General features: G+C 45.8%; 1 pseudogene; it reads left to right on the top strand.

The window, feature by feature from the left end:
• Positions 1 to 2,879: 2,879 nt before the first annotated feature.
• On the top strand, positions 2,880 to 8,316 carry LOC118578248 (annotated as a pseudogene).
• The last annotated feature ends 821 nt before the right edge of the window (positions 8,317 to 9,137 follow it).

Below are 9,137 nucleotides of genomic sequence, written 5' to 3'. Positions count from 1 at the left end.
GGGGAGTGCAGAGACTTTATCCTTAGACCTCACAGCGAAAATAATAAAGGCAAATGGAGTTGGTGTGGTGGCTTATGCCCAGCAGAGGCAGAGGCAGGCAGATCTCTGAGTTTGAGGCCAGCCTGGTCTATATAGTGAATTCCAAACTAGCCAGGACTATACATTGAGGTCCTGTTTCTAAGAGGGTGGAGGTGTGGCCAAACTGAGATAGTTTTCTATGAGGGCTGACCTGGAATTCAGGCTGGCCTCAATCCCTTGACCTCTCAGATTACAGGCCTGTGCTACCATGTGGCTAAGAAGTATATTCTAAAAGAGGAGGGGCAGGAGAGATGGCTCAGAGGTTAAGAACAATGGCTGTTCTTGCAGAGGTCCTGAGTTCAATTCCCAGCAACCACATGGTAGCTCACAACCATCTGTATAATGAGATCTGACGCCCTCTTCCAGCATGCAGGAAGAACACTGTATACATAATAATTTTTTTTAAGAGAGTTTAGGGTTCTTTAATGGCTGACATACACAAAGACGAGCATCATCAGTTTTTCTAAAGTTCACATGGATGTGTCTTGAGATATTGGTACACATTTGAGGTTAGAAACACAAATCCTGGAGTTTGTCCCCAACTGGGTCTGGCTGTGCATGCTTGTAATCCCAGCAACTGGGAAATCTGAGACATGGGAGCCAAGGGTAGCTATGGCTATGTAGGAAGAATCTGTGTTTAAGAAAGCAAACAAGTCAGGCGGTGGTGGTGCATGCCTTTAATCCCAGCACTCGGGAGGCAGAGGCAGGCGGATCTCTGTGAGTTTCGAGGCCAGCCTGGGCTACCAAGTGAGTTCCAGGACAGGTGCAAAGCTACACAGAGAAACCCTGTCTTGAAAAACAAAACAAAACAAAAACAAAAACAACAGCAAAAAGAAAGCAAGCAAACAAAACCTCAAGGAATCTACCCTGTAGTTTCCTGGCACATTGAGTGCATATGGACATGTACACACGCTTCACAGAGCCTGGAGGGTGACTTTGGCGTCTTTCCCAATAGTGAATTCATCTGTCTTCCGTTCTTGTTCATCTCTTGGGACTCTGCGATCAGTTATGGAATGTTAACTATTTTTAATATTTTAAAGTAATGGGGTGTGTTCATGTGAGTGCACGTGTGTCTGTAAGAGATCTTCTGGTGTCATTCTCAGGTGCTTTCCACCTCGTTTTTAAAAACATCGTTTATTGTCCTGGGGTTCCCAGGTTAGGTCATGCTGTTTGGCCAGCAAACCCCATAGTTTAAAAAATAATTTTTTTAAAAAAAAATTGTGTGTATGAGGGGCTACACCACCAATGTGGAGGTCAGAGATAACCCACTGTGTGGGTTCGGGGGAGTGAACCCAGGTCCTTGGGCTTGACAGCAAGCAAATCACTGGCTGGGCCATCTTGCCGCTTTTTTCTTTGTTTCTTTCCTTCCTTCCTTCCTTCCTTCTTTCTTTTTGTCTTTCTTTCCTTCTTTTCGTTTTTTGAGACTAGGTCACACTGTTTATACTAGGCTGGCCTCGAACTCACAGAGTTGCCTGTCTCTGCCTCCTCCCAAATGCTGGGATTGAAGGCCTGTGCCACTGTGGCTGCCTTTTTTGTTGTTTCTTAGATGTTGATCTTGGATCCTGTTGTAGCCCTTTGATTGACTGCTCTAGGGAAGAGCGCTGCTGACTTGCAAAGCCAGCACTGTCCACCAGATGGAGACAAAACACTTCAGTGAAAAGTGCTCCACACAAACCCTGATTTCAATGCCAACTCCCAACTTACAGAATAGACCAATCAGGACAAAAATGTAGCAAGAGCCAGGCATGCACACCTGTAATCCCAGAATTTCGGAGGTTGAGGCTGAAGGATTGCAAGTTTTAGTCCACCCGGGACTACACAGCAAGACCCTGTCTAAAAAGAAAAGAAAAAGAAAAGGTAGGTGAAATTTTTCTTGACTCTGTTGACTCCATTAGAAATTCTTATCATCATTGAAGAAAATGCCGGGAACTGGCTTAAAAATAACTCATGGCTACAGATGCATCTGAATTCATCTACTTATGCAAAATTTTGTCTACAGGTATCATTTTCCTTGTTAGGCTGTCAAAAAACAGACCAGAAAAACCTACTTAAAATGGGACCCTGTATGTAACATGAATAAAAAACAAACGGGGGGGGGGGGGGGAGCTGAGGACTTAGCTCAGTGGTAGAGTACTTGCCTAGCAAGCGCAAGGCCCTGGGTTCGGTCCTCAGCTCTGAAAACAAACAAACAAATGGTACCCCTATGTGTGGTTCCTCCCCCTCTGCCCCCCACACCCTCTTTCTCCTGAACCCACAGTCTTGGTCATGTAGGCTGAGCACATGCTCACATTTTAACCTCCATTGAGGTGCCCATCCCCACTCCCTCTCCAGGCTCTTTGGTAACTTGATCTTTCTGTCCCTTTGTCCCCTTGTAGGTAAGTGGAGATGGCCAAAGAGATGTAGGTGAAAGCCACTCCCAAGCCTCTGCTCAAGAACTTTTGCTCCCATACCCTCCCTCCTGTCCTCTGGCCCATCCTCCTGAGGTACACCATCACTGTCCCTGAGATGACACGGGTAAGGCGGAGAGGCTCGGGGGGGCCCCTCCTTGGTGACCACCTGAGCAGTGACTATGTCTGTGGGGATTCTGGAGGAGTGAACTTGGTTTTGAGATATGAGAGGCTTCTGTTGGCGGACAAAATGATTCCTATGCAACCCATCACTGATGTTAACACGTTGGGTTGGGCCTCGGTGTAGGGCGGGCACACATGCAGAGTGAAGAATGTGTTGTGGATTGCCTAACTGGGACCATAGGAAACAAGAGACCATCGAGGGGCTGGGCTGGGCATGTGTCAGCACAGGTGATGACCTCCCTAAGAGAGGAGTGTGCCTTCCAGAAGCAGCCAGTCCTGCATGGTACATCTCCCCCCACCTCCCAAGCTAACAGATGGAAAGAAACTACATATTTCAACCCTGATGGAAACCAGACCTTTAAGTTTATGGTAAGCCAACAGGAGGTGACCAGGACTTGGGAGGAGTGGCCCAGAGGGTGGGACACCACACACATAATTTTACACACACACAGCCACTCAGTATCGCCCAACCATGAAGCACATGGAACTTCTAAACCTGGCATGACAGATGGCCTTCTCACCTGGCTCTCTGCTCCTGTGTCTGCCGCTGAGGGCTCTGGTGTCTCCAGGCACATGCGCAGGTTTTCGTGACGCCCACTACACTGTGTCGACCTTTTCCAGTGCAGCAAATGTCCAGTAACTCTGCTTCGCTTTGACGCCTCTGCTTACTCTTCCTCTCTCCTGTGTGTTCACCTAAACTGCTGCTGCCAAACCCAGGTGGCGCCTTTTGTTCTCTTTGGGGGTGAAAACTGAGTTTCTGACCTTTGGACCTTGATTTCCAATGAAGTGTATTGTCAAATACTAATGCCACAATGGTTTTTTAATGAATTCTTGCCACATTGGGTGCCAAATGTAGATGTAACTGTCTTGTTAAATAAGAAACACAGAACCAATTGCAGAGTTAAAAACCACGAGGTCAGAGCAAGAGCAGAAAACCTTACCCTTCACTGCTTCTGCTGTCCTTCCTCTCCGCAAGAGACCTACTTCTGTGTGTCCTGTCTATTTATAGACTTTCTGTTCTGTTTTCTCATTGGTTGTAAACCTAGCCACATGACCTCCTTGTCACTGTCTGTTTGTACAGACCTCCAGGTCTTCTATGGTTGGTATTGAGATTAAAGGTGTGTGTCTGCCATGCTGGCTGTGTCCTTGAATACACAGAGATCTACCTAGCTCTGCCTCCCAAGTGCTGGGATTAAAGGCGTGCACCACTATGGCCCAGCTTCTGCTATGGCTTGCTCTGACCTCAAGTCAACTTTATTAACATACAAATAAAATCACATCTCAATACAAATAAAATATCACTATAACTATATTTGTTTGTTGTGGGGAGGGAACATTCATGAGTGGAAGTCGGAGGACAGCTTATGGGAATTAGTTCTCCTTCTATCGTGTGGATCCCAGGGCAGAAACATAGTTTGATTAATCCCATTGATTAGAGAGTGAATTTCTTTTAAGCAGAACTATTCAGAGAAAATAAGTAACCCTAAGCCATTCCCTTATTCTACCTTATCACAGCTTGTGATTTCTTCCAGGTAGGAACCAGGTCAAGTTTCACTGACCACTGCTATGACCAAATGCACAGACAGCAGGACAGATACACACCAAACAGCTGGGGGATAGCGAGGCATCTACATCAAGAGCAGCCTACACTAGGTGCCGTGATACACGTCATCCTAGCACACAGTGTCCTCCCAGACCCTAACTCTGGAAAACTGAGGGTCATCAGGCCACGATTTCTTATCTTACCTATTCGGTACCCTGAGGGTCTTTCAGCCTCACCTTCTCCTCTCTTTCAGGCTGCCAGCATCTTCTGCTTGGGCCCTGCATTACTCTCTGATGCCAGCTTTGCACACTTCCCTGACTCTGCCCCCTCCATGCTGCTACCAGACAACTTTATCTAAAACCTCCACCTGACCGTGAGGCTCTCCACACCACCGTCCCATGTAGCCGAAGCTACCTGGAATCCACTGTGCGGCTGAGGCTAGCCTTAACTATTGATCCTCCTGTGCCTGCCTCTCACCCGCTGCGACACCATGCCTGACTCACCATGTGGCTTTTTTGCCTAGAGATTTTCTAGAGGTTTTTCATTTTATGTTAATAAATCAACCCTATTTAAAAAATTTTGAAGATTTATGTGTATAAGCATTTGCCTGCTTGCGTATATGTGTGCCACATGCATGTTGTGGTGGCACATCCCTGGGACTGGAATTATAGATGGTTGTGAGACACCATGCAGACGCTGGAAACCAAACCCAGGTCCTCTGCAAGAGCAGTAAGAGCTCACAGTTGAGCCGGCTCTCCAGGCCTAAGCCCATTAAAAAACAAAACAAAACAAACAAAAAACAAAACAAAACTAATAAATTGCATTTGGAGAGGACAGCTTTAGGTTTACAGCAAAACTGAGCCACAAAGAGAAATTCTCCAAAGTTCCCCATCCCCTCCACTGTGAAGGAGATCTCTAAAGTTCTCCATCCCCTCCACTGTGAAGGACAGCTCCAAAGTTCTCCGCTCTCCTTCACTGTATTGGCGTGCTCCTTCATCATTCATTTGGTGCTTGGCGTTGAACACAGGATTCATGTGGTAAGCACGTACCCTCCCACTGAGCTGCAGCCCGCCTGCAGCACTGGCGTTTTCCTCCTTTTCCTCTTCCATCCCCAGTGTTCCCGCCTTTGCTTTCACACCACATGTATTTGATTGCTCTTCTCACTCCCTGCTTTAAAGCCTTTCTTCTCCTCTCATGGCCCTTTCCAGTTTCTACTCACACTCACTTCCTTACAAACACACAAACACACGGATTAGAAGTTAGGATACTTGTATGAGCCGGATGGTGGTGGTGGTGGTGGTGGTGGTGGTGGTGGTGGTGGTGCAGGCCTTTAATCCCAGCACTCAGGAGGCAGAGGCAGGTAGATCTCTGTGAGTTCGAGGCCAGCCTGGTCTATAGAGTAAGATCCAGGACAGCCAGGGCCACAGAGAAACCCTGTCTCGAAAAACCAAAAAAAAAAAACAAACAAACAAAACAAAACAAAAAAAAAACCACATGTGAAAGAGACATGCAGTTTCTCCTGGGTTACCTCCCTTAGTATATTTTTCAGGCCCAGCTGACAAGCCTGACAGCCAAGTTTGATCGCCATGAGTTTGATGTCCAAGACCCACATGGTGGAAGGACAGAACTGACTCCCAAAAGTTGTCCTCTGACCTCCACGTGTTCATCTCCAAAAATGAGTAAATAAATATAGTAAAAATAAATATTTTCCAGTTCCATCTATTTCCCTGCAAATTTTATAGCTTTGTTTTTCTTTATAGTTAAATAAAATTCCCTTGTGTGTACCTACCAAATTTTCATTATCCACTAGTCTGCTGATGGACATCTAGGCTGATTCCATTTACTTGCTGTTGTGAGTAGAACAGCAATGACTAGGAGTGTCCCAGTGTCTCTGTGGCAGAATATAGACTCCTTCGGGTATATGCCCAGGAACCATATATATAGCTGGGTCATTCTAGTTTTTTGAAAAAACTTCCATAGTTTTTCCACAATGGTGTGAAATCCCTTTTTGAGGCAGGGTCACCTGCAGAGTAGCTGACCTAGAACTCACTTTGTAGTCAAGGATGACCTTGAGTTCTGACCTTCCTGGTGGAGTTTCAGGTTCTTGCTATCTTGTCTGGTTTATGTAGTGCTGGGGGTTGAACACATGACTTCATGCATTCTAGGCAAGCACTCTACCAACACAGCCACATTCCTAGCCCATTTTTAAAGACCTAATTCCAGCCAAAAGGGAGGATCCCTTACATCCTAATAATCACTCTGTAATAGCGTTAAGATTGGGGATTCACACGAACATCCCGGAGTTAGACTTCACTAATAATGCCAGCTCACAGATGAAGTAGATTCCTCCAAATTCTGAGAAATGGAGCTATTTCGTCCTGGCCTACTTGTTAGACTTTACCAATAAAACTACTTGGGTTTGATGTCTTCTTTTTTGGACAGCTATTGGTCCTGCAATTTTCAAAATAGTCATGTGACTACCCATTGATTTGTCTTTCAATGAGATTTGGTAGATGGTTATCTTTCAAGGAACTGGTTGCTCCCTTCATTCTCCTTTTGTTATTTCTTTGTCTGTGATAGGGTCCTACTCTATAACCTAGGCTGGCCTGGAACTCATTATTTGTCCCAGGCTGACTCTGAACTCACTATAAGCCTTCCTCACTCTCTGGAGAGCTGGGGTGACTGACAGATGTGAGGTACCACTCGTGGCCAAGGCCCATTTCCTCTACCCTGAGGTTGAAAGTGTAGAACTGTTTTGAGACATTCCTCATATATATCTCAGCACCCGGTGACCTGAGTTTGATTCCCTGGGCCCCACATGGTAGAAGGAAAGAATTGGTTCCTACATGTGCAGGCCATGGTACACATGCACCACACTAAGGAAAACATCCTGTGTCGTTTGTAGATGCTGTGATCAGGACTGAAGAACTCTCTTCCCTTACAGGTATTAATGGCTTGCATCGTTCTTTTCTTGGTTAATCAGGAGAGAGGGCTGCTTTATCTTTTCAGAGACCCCGGATTTTTCTATCACTTTCCCATTTCCAGTGTCATCGATTTTCACTTTTTTTTTTCCTTTTGCTGGCTTTGGGCTTATATTCCCGAGCGGTTGGTTTGGTTGGTTTTATTTGTTTGTAGACAGGATTTTATGGAGCCCGGGCTGGTCTCAAACATGCTATGTAGATGAGGTATGCACTCCCCAGTGCTGAGAGAACAGGCCTGTGCCACTATGTCCCTTTAGTGTCACAGTGGGGATCAAACCCCTGGTGGCTCTGGGCATACTAAGCAAGGCTTACATCCTCAGCCTTCTCCCTATACTCCTCCCCTTCTCCTCCCCCTCCCCCCTCCCCAAGATGCATGCTGGGACTGCAGGCCCCTGTATGGCCAGGCTTCTGTTTTCTTGCGTGTTCAGTGGTGCAGATCCCTCTCTGCCTGTTTTTGGTGTGCCAAACAAATTGCAATAAACTGTATTTTCATTCAGTTTAAAATAGTCTGTGGTATTATTTTGTTTGCGCTTTAACAAATAAATCTTGCCTTAAGATCAGAGTAGGGAACTAGCCATGAGAGGCCAGGCAGTGGTGGAAACAGGGTGATATGGCAGGGCAGAGAGACGAAGTGATAAGGCAGAGTGGACACAGGAGCTTGGCTCTTTCAGGCTGAAGATTCTCAGTAGAGACAAGAACTCTAGTGGCTGGCTGCTCTGCTTTGCTGATCTTTCAGCTTTCACCCTGATATCTTTATTATCAAGACCAATTAGACCCTTTCTCGATCCCTGGCCATTTTGGTGGCTGGTCTTGGTTGGGGGCAGTCCCTGGAGACGATCAACTCTAGGCTCCAACTTGTCATTAAAAATGGAAAGAACGTGCTGGGATAGAAACAGACTTTGAAGATGATCAGACAGGGTAAAGCGAAGTTGGCTCTCCTCACCAACAATTGCCCAGCTTTGAGGAAATCTGAAGCAGAACACTATGCCATGCTGGCCAGAACTGATGTCCACCACTACAGTGGCAATAATATTGGATTGGGCACAGCATGTGGAAAATACTAAGAGTATGCACACTGGCTGGCATTGATCCAGGTGATTCTGATATTATCAGAAGCATGCCAGAACAGACTAATGAAAAGTAAACCAGGAAGTTTTCCTTTAATAAAACTTTGCCAGGGCTCTTAAACAAACAAACAAACAAAAACCAATTAGAATTCAATGTCACATCATTCAGTTTCCTCTTGAGACTTCTTTGACCCATGTGCTATTTAGAAATATATTGGGAGTTTTGTTGTTGTTTCTTTGTGTTTTGCTTCTTTGCAGTGGTAAGCTTGGACTTTGTGGACTCAAATAAATCCTCCTGTCTCTAAGCTTGCAAGTAGCTGGGTCCAAAGGCGTGTACCACCAGTTTAGAAGTATAGTGTGCGATTGTCAACTATTTGGGGGTTTCCCGGCCAGCTTCTGTTGTCCCTGGTTTAATTTCACTGTAGTCTGAGAAGATATGTCTGTTTGCTTTCAGATAGGGTCTTGGTAATAGCCCAAGCTGGCTTCCAGATCACAGTTCCCGAGTCTCTGCCTCCTGAGTGCGGGGATGAGAGGTGTACACCACGTACACCACCATGCCAGGCGCTGAGGCCTATTTTGTAGGAATTTTGGTTTTAAACTTGCTAAAGGGTTTTTTCCGGTCTAAAATGTGACTTCAGTGAAGGTTCTGAGTTTGAGAATAATGATCCCCCTCACTCGACGGGGACTCTGCAAATGAGTAATGATGCCGGCTGGGTTGCACTTGGCCTTGTGCATTTTCTGTTTGATCATCAGTCAGTCACTGTTAGGTGGTGCTAGATGTCCAGCTCTAATGCACCCATCCTTTCTGTTCTCTCAGATATTTTGACTCCCTCCTGTTCAGCTTGATCATATTAATGACTATTAGGTCCTTTTGGTTAATAGACTACAATTGTTTTGT

Source organism: Onychomys torridus, chromosome 1 (genome assembly GCF_903995425.1).
Source record: "Onychomys torridus chromosome 1, mOncTor1.1, whole genome shotgun sequence".
Lineage (NCBI taxonomy): Eukaryota > Metazoa > Chordata > Mammalia > Rodentia > Cricetidae > Onychomys > Onychomys torridus.
This window is presented reverse-complemented; position numbering and strand designations above follow the sequence as displayed.